The 17,912-nt window shown below is 50.3% G+C and overlaps 1 protein-coding gene across 1 annotated transcript in view; it reads right to left on the bottom strand.

The window, feature by feature from the left end:
- Positions 1-457: 457 nt before the first annotated feature.
- The window catches only part of TWIST2 (twist family bHLH transcription factor 2), a 30,546-nt gene continuing 13,091 nt past the window's right edge, over positions 458-17,912 (bottom strand). The window contains exon 2 of the mRNA XM_027735122.2: positions 458-899. The gene's annotated coding sequence lies outside the window, so the exon portion shown is untranslated. The remainder of the gene's footprint in view (positions 900-17,912) is intronic.

Raw genomic sequence — 17,912 nt, 5'->3', positions numbered from 1 at the left:
TAGAATATAAATATAGAATCAAATATAAATATACTACACATATTAAAAATAGAAATGTCAGACCCCTGGTAGCTGCATGACATCTTTATTTTTATTGGCAAGAGAAGCAGTATACACAGCAACATTGCAGTCTCTTAGCTCGTTAAAAATATCTCAATAAATAAAACAAATAAGCCACATATACACTGGAACAGAAAAAAAAAAGAAAAATAATAAAAATAAAAACAAAACAAAAAAAGGGGGCAGGATGAGCTGTAGCAAATCATGGAGCTATAAGGGAGAGGTGGCAGAGTGTGGAGGGCAGTCTGTGATCCAGGCTTTATTGTCACAAATCATGCAGGGAGCTGGGCACACCGTGGGCTTTTGTCCTTCTTTTCCTGTTTTTTCTGAGAGCCTTGGTCCTGTTTTGCCACGACTGTACAAGAAATCAGGGTCTGACTTTCAAAAAATAGCTCAAAAAAAAAAGAAAAAAAAAACAACACAAACCCAAACCCGCTACAGTTCAGGGGGAGTAAAACCAAACCCAAAGATGTCTCATCAATGCGTTCCTGAATTAAGATTTCTCTTGGTTTGTTGTTTTTTTTTCAGAAAAAAAAAAAATAAAAATTGGTGCTAAAACCCCAAAGCCGGGGACAGACGGACACGAAACCCGGCGGCAATGGACAGCCAGGAATGTCACTTCTCCTCTTCCCGCTGGTCAGCGGCTTTGGGGGGAGAGGTTGCAAACTTTCAGCCCGTTTGGTGCTGTTTTCTGCTCAGTCCGAGTGCTCCACCGAGAGTTCAGAGCCAGGGAGGTCAAGAGGGGTCTTTTGGACCAGTTGACTTGAGGTTTTTAAGGTTTCAGAAGCTACAAACTTGGATAAATCCCAATTCCACTTCAGTTGCAGACGCTGGACACTCTGGAGAGAAGGGAAAAAAGAAGAGAAGAAAAATAAACACACTGGACATCTTTCTGAGATGTGTTGTCTGGGAAGTTCTTTTCCCCTAGAAATCCAGCTGTGGTTCATATCCACCTGTTCAATCCTGCCCCTCATCCCAGAACGTGGTGAATCCGTGCTGGGAGAGATCCAGTTCACCAGGAGCATCTCCTAAGCCTGGGGATGGGAAATGCCTTAAGGAATGGGGAGATGGGATGCTCAGCCTCCTGAGATGGGCTTTAGAAAGCCCATCCATAGCTCTTCCCGCACAATCAGGCAAATCCTGCTGGAAAGGAGTGTTTTCTTTCCATACAATATCCAAACTCAAAAGCAACAACGAAAGAACAGCATAAACTTCCCAATTCCTTTGGCTTTGGGATGTGCAGCCCAAGTTTAGAGTCAAAAACCAGATATAATTTCCACCCACTGAGGAAAGCTTCCATTTAGCTGATTTCCATTTCCCTTTCTATTTCCCTTCCCTTCCTTTCTTTTTCCCAAACCTTCCCAAACCCCTCCTTCCATCTCCAAGTCATTAATTATCTAATTACATTCTGCAGACGAGCTCGGGGACCTGACAGGCTGCCCAGGACCACTTAGAACTGAGCTCAACTGCTGAGCTCAACTGCTTGGGGTGGTGGGTTGGGGATGCCCAGTCTGGCAGATGACAGGCTGGCCCTTTCCTAAGGCTGGCCAGGGAGGGATTCAGGGCAGGAAAATAAAATCCAGGGAGGAGGAAGATACCACAGAGCAATTTTCTGATGGGCTTTTCTGTTTTTGCAATGATTTTCTCCAGCAGGCAGAGGGAGGGTGAGCCCTACCAGCTACACGAGGCTTTGCTGTGCCCTGCTCTTCTCTGAGCTGTGAAAATGAGGTAAAACCTGGCAAAAAGCAATCCTGGGCTTCTCTATTCCCATGGATTTTTTCAATCCTGCCCAGGGGTGCAGAGGTGAGCACAAAGTTGCCCTTGGAGCAGAGCTGTGATGTGGGAGCTGATGATTTGAACCCCGGGACAAACACCTTGCTCTGCTGCTGCTGCCCTGAGGCATCTCGTTTCCAGTGGTTCTTTCTGGTTCACAGCAGCTCTTTTGGCTCTGGACTTCTGGAGAATTGGGAATTTCCCAGCAGTTCAGAGCTAGGAGGTGTTGTGGCTTCCCTGTTCTGGTGTGGTGATGCTCCACCCTGTGAGCAGTGGCCCCCGAGCTCTGGAATGGCTCTGCCATGTCCCCTCCCGTGCTCCCAGGGGGTTGTTTTGGAGGTCCTTTCCAACTCAAAACACTCTGTGGTTCTGTGACATTATCCTCTGACTCTGGCTTGAGATCCTCACGTCAGGAATCTGCTCCTTGAGTCCCGTCAGGGGGAACCTCCTGGCTGAGGAAGAGGGAAAATGCCCCCAAACCATCTGTGGGCTGCTCTTTCCTCCTCTTGTCCACACCACACCACAGCCAAAGGCTTCCTGGAGCTCCCTCTTCCTGCCCCTTGGTCCTGGAGAGCCCATCTGGAAGTGTCCCAGTAAACCCAGTGCCTTCTGCTGGCCCCGATCCCCCACTCCTCACACACCAGGAGGGGAAGCACGACCCCAGTTGCCTTCTGGAGCTGGAAAACGAGGCAATAGGACCCTCCTGGCTCCTTCCCCTCTTTAATTACAGAGATCAACGGAGATGTGGCACCTGGGGACATGGAGTGGGACCTGGCAGTGCTGGGTTAAGGGCTGGACTCGAAGATCTTAAAGGTCTTTTCCAACCCAAAAGATTTCATGGGGCCTACTCTGGAAAGAAGCAGCTGTGGATTTTCCAAGGAGGGGGCAGAGTTTTTTCCCAGCACTAAGGTGGTGTGGTAACAGCTTTCCAGAGCTTGGTTTTAATCCCAGCTCATGCACAGCTGGGATTGCCCTCCCTGCGTGTGCCTCAGTTGGGAAACCCCACTTCACCCCTTCCTGTCTCCCAGTGCCTGCGGGATTTGAGCCGGTGGTGCCCGTAAGGCACCTTGGGATCCTCCAAGGCATAGCTGGATGCCATAATTCCATATTATAATAATTAGGATTGCAGTATCTGGACTGAGAAGTGATGTACAGTGACAGCCTCTGCTGAAAACACATCTCACAGAATTCCAGGATGGATTGGAAGGGACATTAAAGCCCATCTCGTTGCCATGGGCAGGGACACCTTCCACTAGCCCAGGTTGCTCTGAGCCCTGTCCAACCCGGCCTGGAACACTTCCAGGGATGGGAACTACTTTCTTCTGGGATTTCCAAACATTTTTCAGGGATTTCCAAGCATTTCTTCGGGCTTTCCAAGCATTTCTCCCACCCTGTAGCTCGCTCAGACCCGATGCAGCTCCCTCGAATGGAGGGTTTCCTGCTCTAGTTTTCCCTGCTTTAGGAGCACTTCCCAGCCACATAAGGAGCATTCCACAGCCTGGAAAACCCAAGGGCTTCTGGCTTGATGGAAGGTGGCAGCAAAACACAGCCCTAGTTGCAGGAAATTTCACAACAAGTCCCCAAGGCCTTTGCTTATATAGGATTGGGGTGGTTTGGGTTACAAAAGGAGTGAAATCATTTCCATGACGTGGCCAAGAGTGCAAATGAAATGGGAAATGCAGGGAAACTGTTGGAGTTTGTTTGTTAGTTGGTTTTGGTGGGATTTGGTGTGGTTTTGTTGTTGTTGTTGTGTTTTGTTTTTGGTTTTGGTTTGTTTTTTTTTTTTAAGGTTTTTCAGCTTCTTTGAAAGTTGAGAATGTAAAACAAAGGTTCTGCCCCCAGGGCTCAACCTCTCTCCTTCCATGGGGGCTTCTTCCAGCCCAAATTCCTCCCAGGAAGGTTCTGGTCCACCTTCCTGCCCTGTTTTTGGGGGGTGGGAAGGGGCTCAGGGGGTGGGGGGGGTGAGGGGTGTGAGCACAGCAGCGGGGAGGATTTCAGCAGTCACTGAGAAGTTTATAAACCGTTTCCTCCTCCCTTTCCCTTCACCTTGGGGAAGGAAAAAACAGTGTGGTTTAGCCCAGCCCTGCTCAGTGGGACAGCACAGGGCACTTCCCATGGGAGCTGCCTTTGGGAACCTCTGGAGTTGACATAAGCATTGAGGTTACTGGTCCTCATCCGTGCTGTTAATTCAGAAGGATTTAGTACTCCAGGTGCTGCATAAAAACTGGTAAGATATTCCAAACCTGTTATAGGGTGAATGGGGAAGGAGTAAGTCTTGTGTTATTTCTGCTTGGAAATAATGCCTGGACAAGGCAGAGCAAGTGCCTCAGGCAGTGACCTCTCTGGGTGTCACCCAGGGCTGGAGAGAATCTACTTAGTCATCGAGACGAGGAAAATGGAATAGAGAGGAGCTCATGGAACCCCAGATTGGTTTGGGTTGGAAGGACCTTAAAGCTCATCCAGGGGCACCTTCCACTAGCCCAGGTTGCTCCACCTGGCCTTGGACACTTCAGGGATGGGGCAGCCACAGCTTCTCTGGGAATTCCATCCCAGCCCTTCCCCACCCTCACAGCCAAGACTTTCTTCCTAATATCCCATCCAAATCTCTCCTCTTTTAGTTTAAAAATTTATTCTGGAATAGCCCGAGCAGTGCTGGGTTGGGACACAGAAGGGGACTCTCCTGCTGTAGAAAATCAGCCCAATCTTTCATTCTGTGCTAAGCAGCAGCTGCCTTTAATATTATTTTTCAAAATAAATGAATAAATAGGAGCAGTTCAGTTATTGCATGATGTCACCCCCCTGGTGCCTCCTTCTCTGTGGGCACAGGGACAGGCTAAAACCACAGGGAACAATGTGGAGCGTGACTTGGGGGACACATGTGGGCCTTCCCAGGGAAAAGGGCTGGCATGGAACTCTGAAATGCCAAAGCAAGCGGCTCCAGGAAGAGGATTGTGCTTTTTTAAGCTTGGAAATGCCAAACTGGAGAGGAGGATGGATCTCTGTGTCTTGTTTCCCAGGCTGGAAGTCTGAGTTTGGGTCATGGTGAGCGGGAGAGCCCTGTGTCACCTGGGAGAGTGGGATGGATGGAATCACTGCAGGTTCCTGGCTCCTACAGCCATCCCATCCTCCTCTGCCCCCACTGCCATCCCATCCTCCTCTCTCCATAACCATCCCATCCTCCTCTGCCCCCACAGCCATCCCATCCTCCTCTCTCCATAACCATCCCATCCTCCTCTCTCCATAACCATCCCATCCTCCTCTGTCCCCACAGTCATCCCATCCTCCTCTCTCCATAACCATCCCATCCTCCTCTGCCCCCACAACCATCCCATCCTCCTCTCTCCCCACAGCCATCCCATCCTCCTCTCTCCCCCCCTCAGTTATCCAACCCATCCCCAGGTTTGCCAGCCAAAGGATGGACATTCAGACCTTTGTGGCAGCTTGAAGTGCAGAGGTCTGGGATCCCCAGGAGGGTCTTGCTGGGGACACAGAAATCCCCTAATCCCCAGGTTTTCCTCACCTACAGGAGGTGCTCCCTGCCAAACCCCCCTAATTCAACCCTTCATCCCATGCCCATGAAGCAGAGACCAGCATTCCCAGCTGTTTTGGGAATGACTGCTCTAAAAAAGCACATGGCATGGACCAGTGGGAATATCCCCGCTCAGGTTTGTCCACTTTCCCTTCCAGCATCCCGGGGTGTTCTGATCCGCTCCAAAACCTCCTGAAACTCATGCTGCTCCAGCTGAAAATCTTCCATGCCCGACAATGATTCCTCTTTTTTTGCCATTGTTTTTGTTTTCTGGAGCTGGGTAAAAAAAAAAATGTTCCAGCTGTTTTGGTGTATGGGAAGAGTGGAAAAGAGCCGTGCTCCGAAAACACCGACGGCATCCCCGGGACGGGGTGTTGGAGGCTGGAAAGCTGGAAGGCAGCATTCCCAGTTTGCAAAGCAGAATCCCACCTCGACCTGGAGGGAATTAAGGTCGTTTTGACCTAACTGTGAGCCTCCCAAAATCTCCTTTCCAGCTCTGCACGGGGCTGAGTGCTCCTGGGAGCTGGACGATCCAAACCGAAGGCAGGAGTCACAGGGAGTTGCTTTGGCTTGGCTTTTATCTCTGGGAAGCAGCAGGGATGTGTTAGGATGGAGGAGAGGTGGTGGCTGGTAGGAGCTGGAATCACAGGATCATGGAATCATGGAGTGGTTTGGGTTGGAAGGGACCTTAGGGATCACCTAATTCCAACCCCCCCCGCCAAAAAGGGCTCCAACCCGACCTAAACCACATGGAGAACTTCAGCTGAATCCCCCATGGATTCCATGGGGATGGAAAACACAGGGCTGTGTTGTGTTTAAGGCTGGGAAAACCCCATCTGCAGGTGTTGTATTCCTGTTTAATGTTTTGATGTATTCCCAGAGATTTTTATAGCAAAGTTGAAGGAAGAAGGGATGTGCTGGTCTGTGGATTGCTGCAGGATCACCAAAGGGATATTCCAGAATTCCAGACTGGTTTGGGTTGGAAAGGATCTTAAAGCCCATCTCATTCCATGGGCAGAGACACCTTCCACTAGACCAGGTCCTGGTCTAGGACCAAGCCCTGTCCAGCCCGGCCTTGTTTAAATTTAAATTGATCAAATTTGTTTAAATTGGAGCTTGTTGAATTGAAATATATATTCGTTTAAATTTAAGACTGGCCTTTTTTAAATTTAAAATATTTCTGTGAGTTGCATGGTGCAAAAAATGTAACTTTTTAGGAAAAATACCACCTTGCTCAGCAGCAGGACCTTGATTTTTGGGGGGTTTCCCACCACGAAAGCATATACCCAGCAGAAATCCCTGGATTTTTGGGGTGTTTCCCCTCATAAAACACTAAACTCAGCAGAAATCCTAGGATTTTTGGGAGGTTTCCCCTCCCAGAAGGCTAAACCTAGCAGAAATTCCTGGATTTTTGGGGTCTTGCCCCTTATAAAACACTAAACCCAGGCGAAATCCCTGGATTTTTGGGGGGTTTCCCCTCATGAAAGATTAAACCCAACAGAAATCTCTGGATTTTTGGGGTGTTTCTCCCACAAAAGGCTAAACCCAGCAGAAATCCCTGGACTTTTGGGGTTTTTCCCCTTATAAAACACTAAACACAGGAGAAATCCCAGGATTTTTGGGGTGTTTCCCTTCATGAAAGGCTAAACTCAACAGAAATCCCTGGATTTTTGGAGGGTTTCCCCCCACACTGGATTTCTGGGGTGTTTGCCCCACAGAAGGCTAAACCCAGCAGAAATCCCTGCATTTTTGGGGTGTTTCTCATCAAAATCCAGGCTTTTAAGAGCTTGGTGGATGGCTGGAGGTAAAACATCCTCCCTGCATCCAGCAACTCCTCAGTTTTTATTGGGATTCCTCCTCTCTGGGGATGTGGAATAAGGAACTGGAGATTGAAGCCTTTCCCTCTTGCCCTGAGACTGTTTCTCCCTCTCCAGAGCATCTTGTGCATCCTTGAGGAAGGTCAGGCCTCACAATCTGGGGAAAATTGAGGCAACGAAGGATCCTGGTGCCTCCTGCCCATGTGTGATCCCAGCCTTTGGAGCAGGATGGAGCCCAGGCTGCTGGAGCACAGCCACGAGGTTGGGACTGACCAAAAAGTGCCTCACCCACCCTGAAAGAAATCCAGGGCACGGAGAAGTGGAGTGATTATAGGTTGGACTCCAACTCAGAGGTCTTTTCCAACCTAATTGATCCTGTGATTCCTTTTTTTTTCCCCAAATAAGTCCAATATCAGGAAGCAACCAATGTTGACTGAAATGACTCAATAATATTGCTTTAAATCTTTTTTTTTTCTTTCCTTCTACTGCTGCAGAAAAAGTTACTGGTGCCCACAGCCAGCCAGAGAATTCCAGGATGGTTTGGGCTGGGAGAGACCCTACAGCTCATCTCATTCCACTCCCTGCCATGGGCAGGGACACCTTCCACTAGCCTAGGTTTCTCCAACCTGGCCTGGAATGAATGGATGGATGGATGGATGGATGGAATGAACCCTTGAGAAGCAGACATCAAGAGAAGAAAGCCAAGGTGGCCTCCATCATGCCTAGGGACCTGCCAAACACTTCCCACGGGAAAACTTACATTTTGGGACCCAAAACCCCTAGAAAAGGCCAGTTCTTCACCATTCCAGCTCAAATCAGTCACCTGGAGCTGGAGAGGAGGAGGGAATGCTGAGCAAGGAAGCATTTTGCTGCTGGGATGCTCTGAGTTCCTGTGTTGTGTCCTTCCCTCCTGCACAACCTCTGTACAGTCAGGAATGTTTGCTCCAAGGTGTCCCTCCCTCACCAGAGAATTCAAACAAATATAAAGCCAGCTCTAAAATGGGGGGAGGGGAGGGGGAAGCTTTAGACAGGAAGGACCCTCCTCCAAAGGCAAATTTCCCTCATCCCAACACTCCTCCACAGCCTGAGGGGGGCTGGGGGTAGCTGGGAGGGGAGGAGGCAGGTCAGTGGGAGCCCCTTGTTAAAACCTTGGCAGCACATGACTGGAAAAGCAAGGAATTGCCAAGAGGAGGAAGCTGCTAACGAGAAGTTGGAAAAAGGCAGGAAAAAGCAGTTTGGAAGGACTGTGGAACCTCCGGCTGCCTCACGGGAGCGACCACCAGCATCTCCCGAGCCACGGGAGGGTGAGGGGACAGGGAGAGCCACCACCAGCCCTCCCGGCTAGAAGAGCTCATAATGTCTCCCCTTGGCTCATCTCCACCCCCTGAGCCAAACAAACACCAGGCACAGAAGGTGTGGAATAAGCAGCAGGGAGTGGAAAAAAAGGCAGGGAACGGGATGTTCTTCTTGGGAAGTACACGGGGTTGAGGTGGAGAACCTGCACTGACACAGAGGTGGCCCTAAAGGGAGGCTCTGGGGCTGAGGAGGCTCAGGCCAAGGATGAGGGCACTCAAATCAAGGTTCTGGGTGGGCCTGACACTTCCTAGGAAAAGCCTCCTTCAGATCTCATCCTGCACAAAGACAGATTAAGCTGAGGGGGGTTTAGTTTAGGATGTGAAATGTGCCCGAGGTCCTGGCCTGTCCTTTCGGGGATAAACACAACCAGGATAAGAAGTGGACTCTAAAAACACCCCTTTGGGAAGAGCAGGGAGTTTTCCAAAGGCAAACCTCCTCCCCCTCTGCCTTCCTGCCAAAATAACACAAATTCGGGGACAAACACCTTCCCTGAAAACAAATCTATCCATCTGGGGCTTTACTCTTTTTCCAAGGGAACTCTTTGTCTCTGGCCTGCTCAGCCAGAAGCTTCCCTGCTCTCCCAGTTTTCCTGGGTGCAGCAAACCTCAGGAGCAGCAGAATCCCTGTGGGATGCTCCAGGACTGGACCTGCACCATGGATGAGACTTGGATTTCCCCATTTTACCAATCCCTGGATAGATTAAATTCTTTAGGAGCAAGTCTTGCTCTGTCCAGACATAGGAGGAGCACAAGGAGGAACAATTTTCATCTCCAGCTAATTTTCAATTATCCAAAATTCCAAATCTGCCTAATTTTCATCTGGGCAGCACAAAGACTCTGTAGTAACATGTACTCCTGGGAGTAAATCAGGGAGAGGATGATACCTGTGACTCAGTGGATTAACGCCAGTGGAATTAATAACAAGGAAAAATCCTGCTTTTAACAGAATTTATGGTTTAAACTGCTCAATTTAAATAAAATAATGATTTAAAGAAACTGAACAAAAAACCTTAGGGCCACCCACTAACAAGCAGAGCCATAAAATCCATGGAATGTTGAGGGCTTCTGGGAACGATCCCTGGGACAGGTAGGATTGCCTCCCGAACTTGGGGGGCTTTTTCATGTTCCACACAGTCCCTGACAAAGAGCAGCTGGAACACCTGGAGGCCAGATGTGCACAGCTGGACGTGGGCTGCTGCTGCCCATCAAGCCTCAGATTACATCACATTCCAGGTGCTGGGCTTCAGGAACGCTTGGAAGGCCGGGCTGGAGCCAGGGAAGTGCAAGCCCAGGGGTTTCTTCCCCATGGAAATGTCGTGTCCCCTCTGCTTGCAACACCAGCCCTCACAGTCCCCGTGACCTGTTTGATGCCAAATTTTGGGAGAGACACCCCCAGAGCAAATCTGGGGAGAGATACTGGCACCCTGGAGCCAGGGAAGTGCAAATCCAGGGATTTCTTCACCGTGTCTCCTCTGCATGCAACACCCAGCCCTCATAGTCCTCTTGGCCTGTGCGGTGCCAAATTTGGGGAGAGAGACCCCCCCGAGCAACTTTGGAGAGAGAGACTCCCAGAGCAAATCTAGGGAGAGAGAATCCCAGAATAAATCTGGGGAGTGAGATCCCCAGAGCAAATTTGGAGAGAGAGACCCCCAGAGCAAATCTGGGGAGAGACATTGGTATCCCATAGCCAGGAATAATTCCTCTGCATGATTGACATGATGGGAAGATGAGGTAGGTCCCCTCCACTCTGTGTTTGTACCACCTGAGACCCCAAAAAACCCACCAGCACCCGCCTTGGAATTGGTTTATTTTGGGATTTCTCCTCATGGTGCAGCTTCACTGTCTCTCTCCGTGTAAAGGAGCTCAAGGGATTTTAGTTTTCAGCAGATTCATTCCCTGCAAAACATGTGGTCCTTGAGGATAGGACTCTGGAAGCAAAATGCTGAGTGAGCCTTGGAGATGACTGCTGAAAAAAAAAGACCCTTTTTGTGGGCATTTGGAGTAGGAAGGAAAGTTTTCCCTTTGTTGCCTCCGGGGCAGCTTCCCTGAGGCATGGATGGATTTAATCCTGCTTTTACAGGTATGGAGCTTCACAGAGCATCACAAAAAGCCCTCAGTGGGAAGAATCCCCTGGATTCCCTATCTCCTTGCCCAGTGTCACCATGCCCAGGTTTTGGACTCCCATCCCAGGTGACATTCCCAGGTGTTTGCAGAGGAAAGGATGTTACTCCAGCATCATCCCAGTGGTCTTTGAAAAACATGCCCCTGAGTTCCTTGAAGGCCTTGATCCCAATGCATCCTCCTTTCCTACGACAGCAGGTGATGGTTTTTTAGGATACCCCCCAGGCTCTGAGCAAAGGTGGTGTTTAATCTCCCAGGACTTTGGGAAGGGATTGGACCAGGCCATGTCTCCATCTGGGATTAATCACCACAGCGTCATTAAAGTCAGGGGGCCAAATTCCCACTTGGAATAACCCACCTTCACTCTGCTACAGTCGATAAAGCTGCTCTGATCCTGTTTTATGACAAGAGGAGCCCAACTCCTTAAAATATATGGGATTGCCCTTGTGCACAGGGATTTATATTTTTATAGGATGAACAATCCTCCTGGGATAAGGAGCACTTGGCATGGAGTGAGGCTCTCTGGGGTGTGTGGGGCTGGGGAGAGCATCTCAGGTCATCTCCACTGGCACTTTGGGCACCCTGGATGGGACTGATGCCAGACTTTGTCTCTGGGAATGCTGCTGGTGACTTGGAATTTGAATAGTTTGCATTGGTTGTCTGCTAGTGCCCTGGGGCTCTTTCCCTCTGTTTTCCATGCTCTGGCAGCCACATCAGCAGGACACAAGCCTGGCAAAAGCCATCCTGGGTCCTGCATCTCTCCTGGGCCATTTCTTCCAGCCTTTACTCCAAGTACCACATACCCTTCTCAGGAAACTTAGAGAACTCCCCACCCATGCAGATGGAATGGCCATGCTTAGAATCACAGGCTATCCTGAGCTGGAAGGGACTCCCAAGGATCATCCAGTCCAGCTCCTGGCCCTGCCCAGGACACCCCAACAATCCCACCCTGTCCATCAGAGCATTGTCCAAACACTCCCTGAGCTCTGGCACCGCTGCCCTGGGGAGCCTGGTCAGTGCCCGACCACCCTCTGGGGGAAGAACCTTTCCCTGAGATCCAGCCTGAGCCTTAAACCAGGTTTCAAAACCTTAAACCAAGCTCCTTAAAGCCAGGCCTTCAGATTTCAGCCTCAACCCTTTCAGTTGTCGTTCAGGGTAACGAGCCCCTTCCTGCCCCGCCTCGGTGTTTGTGAGCCGCTCTCCCTCCTCTTTCCTTCCTCTCCTCCTTCCCTCACCAGCCTTTTCCCGAGGCTGCCTCTGCTTCCTGGGGGTGTCCAAGCACCTCCTGTGCCGGGCCAGGGGTTGGACTTGATGATCCTTCCAGCTCCGGGTGTTCTCTGCAGGCAGCTTTGCCTCGGGAGCCCTCGGCAGGACGAGGAGAGGCTGGCAGAGGTTTTGGAGTGTGCAGAGCACTGGTTTTGTTGTTGTTTTGTTTGGTTATGCTGTTCTTCAGAGTGGTTTTGTTCGTTTTGCTTCAAATCCGTCAGGATTCTGGGCTCAGTCAAGGATCTGCACATATTTGATATCAGAATTATTTAATGCTTTCCCATAGAAGAGAACTTAGACTTGACCTTCCAGAAGGGTCACCCCGCTGGCTCTGGGTTTGACATTTCCATGTGAAGGTGGAGCAGTTTGTTCCCTGCTCCAACCTTTTGAGAGTTGGCTTTTTCTTGAGCAAAACTGATGGAGAGGAGCCAACATTGGGGAAAAACGTGCTTCTGGTCAAGCTCTGGTGTGTGTTATGACATCCAGGACAAGAGGACATGGCCTCAAGCTGCACCAGGGGAGGTTTAGGCCGGACATCAGGAGGAATTTCATCATGGAAAGGGTTGTCAGGCTCTGGAATGGGCTGCCAAGGGGCAGTGGGGGTGGAGTCCCCATCCCTGGAGGTGTTCAGGAAACAACTGGAAGTGCCCTCAGTGCTCTGATCTAGTGACTAGCCAAAGGCTGGACTTGATGATCTCAGAGGTCTTTTCCAGCCTAAAGGATCCTGTGATTGTGGGAAATTCCTCGGCAGGCTCTGACTGAACAAGTGCTTGGATGTTTGTGCTGGTTTCCAGCTCTGCTTGGGCACCTTGGGCTGTGGTGGCTCCTGGGGGTGGGGGGAGAGGAAGGCAACAGCAGAGGGGCTGAGCTGGCCATGGCTGAGACATTTGGTCTGGATTTTTGTGGGTTTGGATGTTGCCATCAGGATCCTGGTCTCCTGAGGAGATGGGAATATCCCACAGGTCCCTGTGCAGGCTCTGAGCAACCCTGAATCACTCCTTTTTCCAAGACTCATCAGCCCATCAGCGTGAGCTTGGCCAGCTGCTTTATGGGCTTTCCTGAAAGTATTCCGGGGCTGATGCCTGATGCCGGGCAGGGGAGTGGGAGAGGGATCCAGCCCTTACTCACAACCTTTTCAGCAACACATTTCCAGCTGGGATGGTGCTCCGAGCTCCCCAGGATGAGTTTCCCAACCCACTGCTCTGCTCCATAAACCACCCCCCTGCAGCTTTTAATTCCCAATGCAACGACTATCTAATCAGTTTGAAAATCTTATTTTATTCTGCTTTAATTCTCCCCCAGCTTTCTGTACTGCTTTCCCATAAATAAATGACCCCCTTCACACTTTTCCATCCCACTGCTGGATTTTATGGCTTCACAAGGGGTAAAATGAAGCTGACCACACCCTCGCTGCTGCTTTTCAAAGGGGACAAACAGTCTCACTCCAAGTTCAAACTCTTGGAGGAAGAAACAGGCAGAGATGGAATCCCTCTGCTCAAGGAGCAGATAAGTCATTGTGTCCTTTGCTCCTCTGTGTTTAGTGGGGTATTTAATCACATGCCTCATGTCCAAACGTGGCTTTGGTGGGATTTAGCACATGCTCTGCTGAATCCCCAAAGCCCAGCAAGTGGCTCCCAGGAAGATGATTTGTGTGCAGCACTCGCACAGCAGCCCGGAAAAAAAGCTCTGGAAAATTGCTGTGCACGGGCCTTGGGAGCCTCGCCATCCTACCACAGGCAGACGTGTGCCTTCAGGTTTTTGGGGCTTCAGGGATGAAAGGAGCGGGTTAAGTGGAGATTTTCAAGCCGGTGACTCAGCTCAGCACCAGCTGGCTGGTCTTGTTTAGGTTTGCCAGCTGCAGGCTGGACTCGTTTGAACCTCTGAGCCTGAACTCCGGGAGGTTCCCACTGAGATAATAACCTGAGTTACTGCGGGACTGATGCAATCCCTGCTCTGGGGGGAGGAAGAGGAGCTCTCTTTGCAGCATCTGCTCCAAACAAAGGCTTTGTGCTTTGCCTTTGGCAGTGCTGCTCCTCTGGGAATGTCACGAGCTGTCTGGGATGGGCAGATCTGAGCTGAGCTGGTGCTCCTGGGAGTCAGGGGCTTGCTCGGAAGTTGTTGCTGGGTTTCTCTGCTTGGGTTTGCAATAAATCCCACAATGGTTTGGGTTGGAAGGGACCTTTAAACAGCATCTAATCCACGCCCCCCTGCCATGGGCAGGGACACATCCCTCTAAACCAGCTCCAAACCCAGTCCAACCTGGCCTGGAATGTTTCCAGGGGCGATGGAAACATCTGATTGACGCCGACCTGCTCCTCTGCTCTGTCCAACCGAGCGTTACACGTGGGCTTGTGTTTGCAGCACAGCAAAGTGTTTCTCTCCGTGTGATGTTCCCCAGGTCAAATCTGGGTGTGATGTTTGGGGGCTGGGTGGTACACTCTTGATTGAAAAGGAAGGTTTAAAGGCTAATTAGGGAATCCGATGGAATGCAAGGAAGGAAAGGGGGAGTTTTGGTCTGTCCTGTCTAGAGAAGTGTGTGGATTAAAATCCCAGAATGGTTTGGGCTGGAAGAGACTTTTAAAGGGGATCTAATCCACTCCCCTGCCATGGGCAGGGACACCTCCCACTAGCCCAGGTTGCTCCAAAGTCCTGTTCAGCCTGGCCTTGGACACTTCCAGGGATGAGGAAGTTCTCTATCCATGTACACCTGTCACGCAGCAGTAAATCATTAAATATAGGTGTGCATGTATAGACATACATGGAATATTGTAAAGCTGGTGCTCATCCATTAGGGATGATCCAGAGAGATTTGGAGAGAGGCTCCTCTTCCCCCTGACCCTCAGTTCTTAGGAAATGCTCCAGTAGATGTGTTTTTACCACATCCTCACCTGAAAGGTAAATGAGTTCCTTGAATTAAAGGCTCCCTAAAACCAGCAGTTACTTAAATCAACCTCAATAAATGAGGGAATGAAATGCAGCTTTAGCCAAAGGACTCCAGGAGAGGGGCTGGTTCTTGTGGCTCGATTTTCAATCTTGTGGGACAATTTCCCTGAAGTTGGAAGGCGAAATGGGAATGCTGGGCCACCCTCCTCTCCTGGAAGTGCAGGGATGCGCCCAACAGGAAGCTTAACCTGACATCCCACACGCTTTGGCTGAACAAAGTGATCTCTGCCCTTTCTGTACTTATTTATATTTTCAGTTGCCTGCATAATCTGGCCCTCTAGAAAGTCCCTTCAGGAGGTCACACAGCTGAAATAATAGCTAATGGATTTTTCAGGAATGGTTTGGGGCTCATTAAAGACTTTCTGCCTTCCCTTCCAAGTGTTTGCAAGCTGCTCCCCAGCTGGGTAGGGCTGGAATAAGGAAGCTGGCACAAGTGTGCCACGTCCCAGCAGCTCCAGAGACTAAGGAGAACTTCTGGCCTTGCTTCTCCATCCAGGGATATCCTTATTCTGCTCCCATCACCTCACTTGGCTGTTTCATCTCTGTTTTGGGCCCTAAGTCCAGAGGAGGAGGCTCTCTGACTTCTCCAGTGTTGGACATCCAAACCATTTCCATCTATGCCCCATTAATCATGAAATGGTTTGGCTTGGAAGGGACCTGAAAGATCTTTGAGCTCCATAAAAAGAACTGAGTTTATTCCTTTCACAGGAGTTGTTCCAGGCTCTGACTTCAGGAATTGGTGGCTCCCCAACTGCTCTGGGGGAATCTGGTCCCCTTTTCCATGTCTGTATGGGCTAGGATGGGATACTTAGTTTTTGGGGACTCCCTGCCTGGCCAGGGTGTCACCTCTGATGAGACCCAGCCAAGTCATCTTGAGGTTGAGGATGGATGCCCCAGGCACAGGAGAGTCAAGGGAATGCCTGTGGTCTAGTCCAAGGATCAGGCAAGCCTCTGGAGATGGCCCAGGCCATGCAGGGACAGCTCTGCCCCAGCTCACGTCCTCTCTTGGACTCCCAGCTGTGCATTTCAAACCTGAAAAATGTTGCTTTATCCCTACTTATGTTGGTCTTGTATATTATGGATTTGAGTTTTTCCAAGAGATTCAAAGAAGAACTAAATGCTGAAGGCTCTTGGAGATGAGTGTAGGCTGGAATTCTCAAAAGGATCAAGAAAACTTGGTGCCTTTCAGAAAAATCTCAGCTCTGGAGGGGCCCTAAATGTCTTGGGCTTCACCCCTCAGCTCCAGTCTGTCCCTTCCCTAAAAACAGGTCAGAGGAAGGTGGTCCTGGCTGTTGGATGCCGAGTCCAGTGTCATGCTGTGGTGGGAAGTGGGCACTGGACACAGCGAGGGCTCGATAGTTTTATGATGCTTTGGCTCAGTGGTGTCAGACCATGTCAGTCAGGATCAGACAAAGCCCTGGAAGAGGGGCTGGGAAACCATCTGGGGCAATTCTGACCTCCCTGGGGTTTGGTGGCAGCTGAGAGCTACCAACCTCCTGTGGGAGACCTTGGGCTGCTTCAGCTCAGCTTTGGGTTAAGGTTGGGACCAAGGAAAGTGGGGAAACCTTCCCAGGACCCCGAAGCCTTTCCTCCTTCCCTCTCTTTTGTATCCCTGGAGGGATGTGCTGTGTGAAAAGGGTGTTGCTGGCCCCTTGCTGGGAGGCTTTCTGCTTCCAGCCTGGCTCTGTCTTGACCCTGGTGCTCCCCTTCACCCCATCATCATTCCCACAGCCTCTGGGGGATGCAGTGCTCTGTGATCTGCCCAGCAAAAAAATCCCCCTGTGAACAGGCTCCTCATGTTATCCTGGTGCCTGGGCAGGCTTTGGGATAAATCCCAGCCTGAGCTGCTCATTTCCCAGTCTCCAAGGCCTTTTACTTCCTCTGCTGTTGGTCTCCTGGGCTCCTTCTCCTGCTTCCTCCCCCTCAGCTCCCTTTGTTCTCTCTGGTGCTGTGCTCCATTGCTTGTCTCTGCTGGGATGATGATCCCAGCTCTTGGATCAGATTCCCTCAGCTTTGAGCTGTGCCTTCTCCCTGTTTTAGGCTCCTCAGCGTCCATCAGGCTGAACTCAACACCAGCAAGGACAGGGAGATGTGAGCAGCTCTCTAAAATATCACTTATGACTCTTATAAAGGCCCCTCCTCACACACAGTTTCAGTGTAATGCCTTATTTCATCAATTAATGTAGTATTTTTAATAGGTTTTATTTTTAACAGGTTGGATTTTTTTTTAAATAGGTTTCCACTATTAGGATTTTAGGTGGAAAACTTGAACACATGAACTTGGAGCACAGTCCTGTCTCACTTCATGTCTGACGTTGTGGGGCTGGAAACTGCCTGGGAATGGGGAGGAACTGAGGGAAAATCACTCCAAGAGGTGTTTGGGTCTGAATTATCCACCAGCTCCCTCTGCCCTGAGTTTTGCATTTGTATGCTGACCAGAAGGGTGACTTTGGGGTTTTTTTTTAAAGCATCCCCATCTCTACAAAACCCTTGGTGCTTTGTGATTTAAAGCATGCCTAAATACTTAAGGCAAGCCCGATGTGGGCAGGAAGTGCTTGCTCAGCAGTTTTCCTTTTAATCATTGCAGCTTTTGGGACTCCAAAGCCCCCTTGGCCACTTTGCAGGATTGTGCTTTAACCAGAGACCTTGGGATGGCTCTGGCCCAAGTGAACTCCTCGAGATCCTGGTGCAGAATTCTCCTGGTGGTGCCCTGAGATCAGCAGATCCGGCCTTTCTCTCAACTCCCACTCAGTGCCTCAAATCCCAGGGAAAGCTCCCCTTCCGCTGCTACACCCTCGGCTTTGAAGGCAAAAAAAGGATTCAACAGGATTTTTAGAGAGGGTGGGATGGTTCAGCCGCCTTCCAAAATTCCCAGGGCTTCCCAAAGCTGTTATTCCCTGCAGTGTCTGCAGTGCCAGCCCTCTCCAGAGCTTCCTTGCCGTTGATCCATAGGCAGACCTGCAGCCAAGCTCATCCTCCCGGGAATGCTCCTGTCTGCGATCCTGCTCCGAGCTCTGCCCCACAGCTGAGATGCCCCTTGCCTTCAAC

Source organism: Pipra filicauda, unplaced genomic scaffold (genome assembly GCF_003945595.2).
Source record: "Pipra filicauda isolate LSUMZ 115617 unplaced genomic scaffold, ASM394559v2 scaffold282_size1924045_pilon, whole genome shotgun sequence".
NCBI lineage: Eukaryota > Metazoa > Chordata > Aves > Passeriformes > Pipridae > Pipra > Pipra filicauda.
This window is presented reverse-complemented; position numbering and strand designations above follow the sequence as displayed.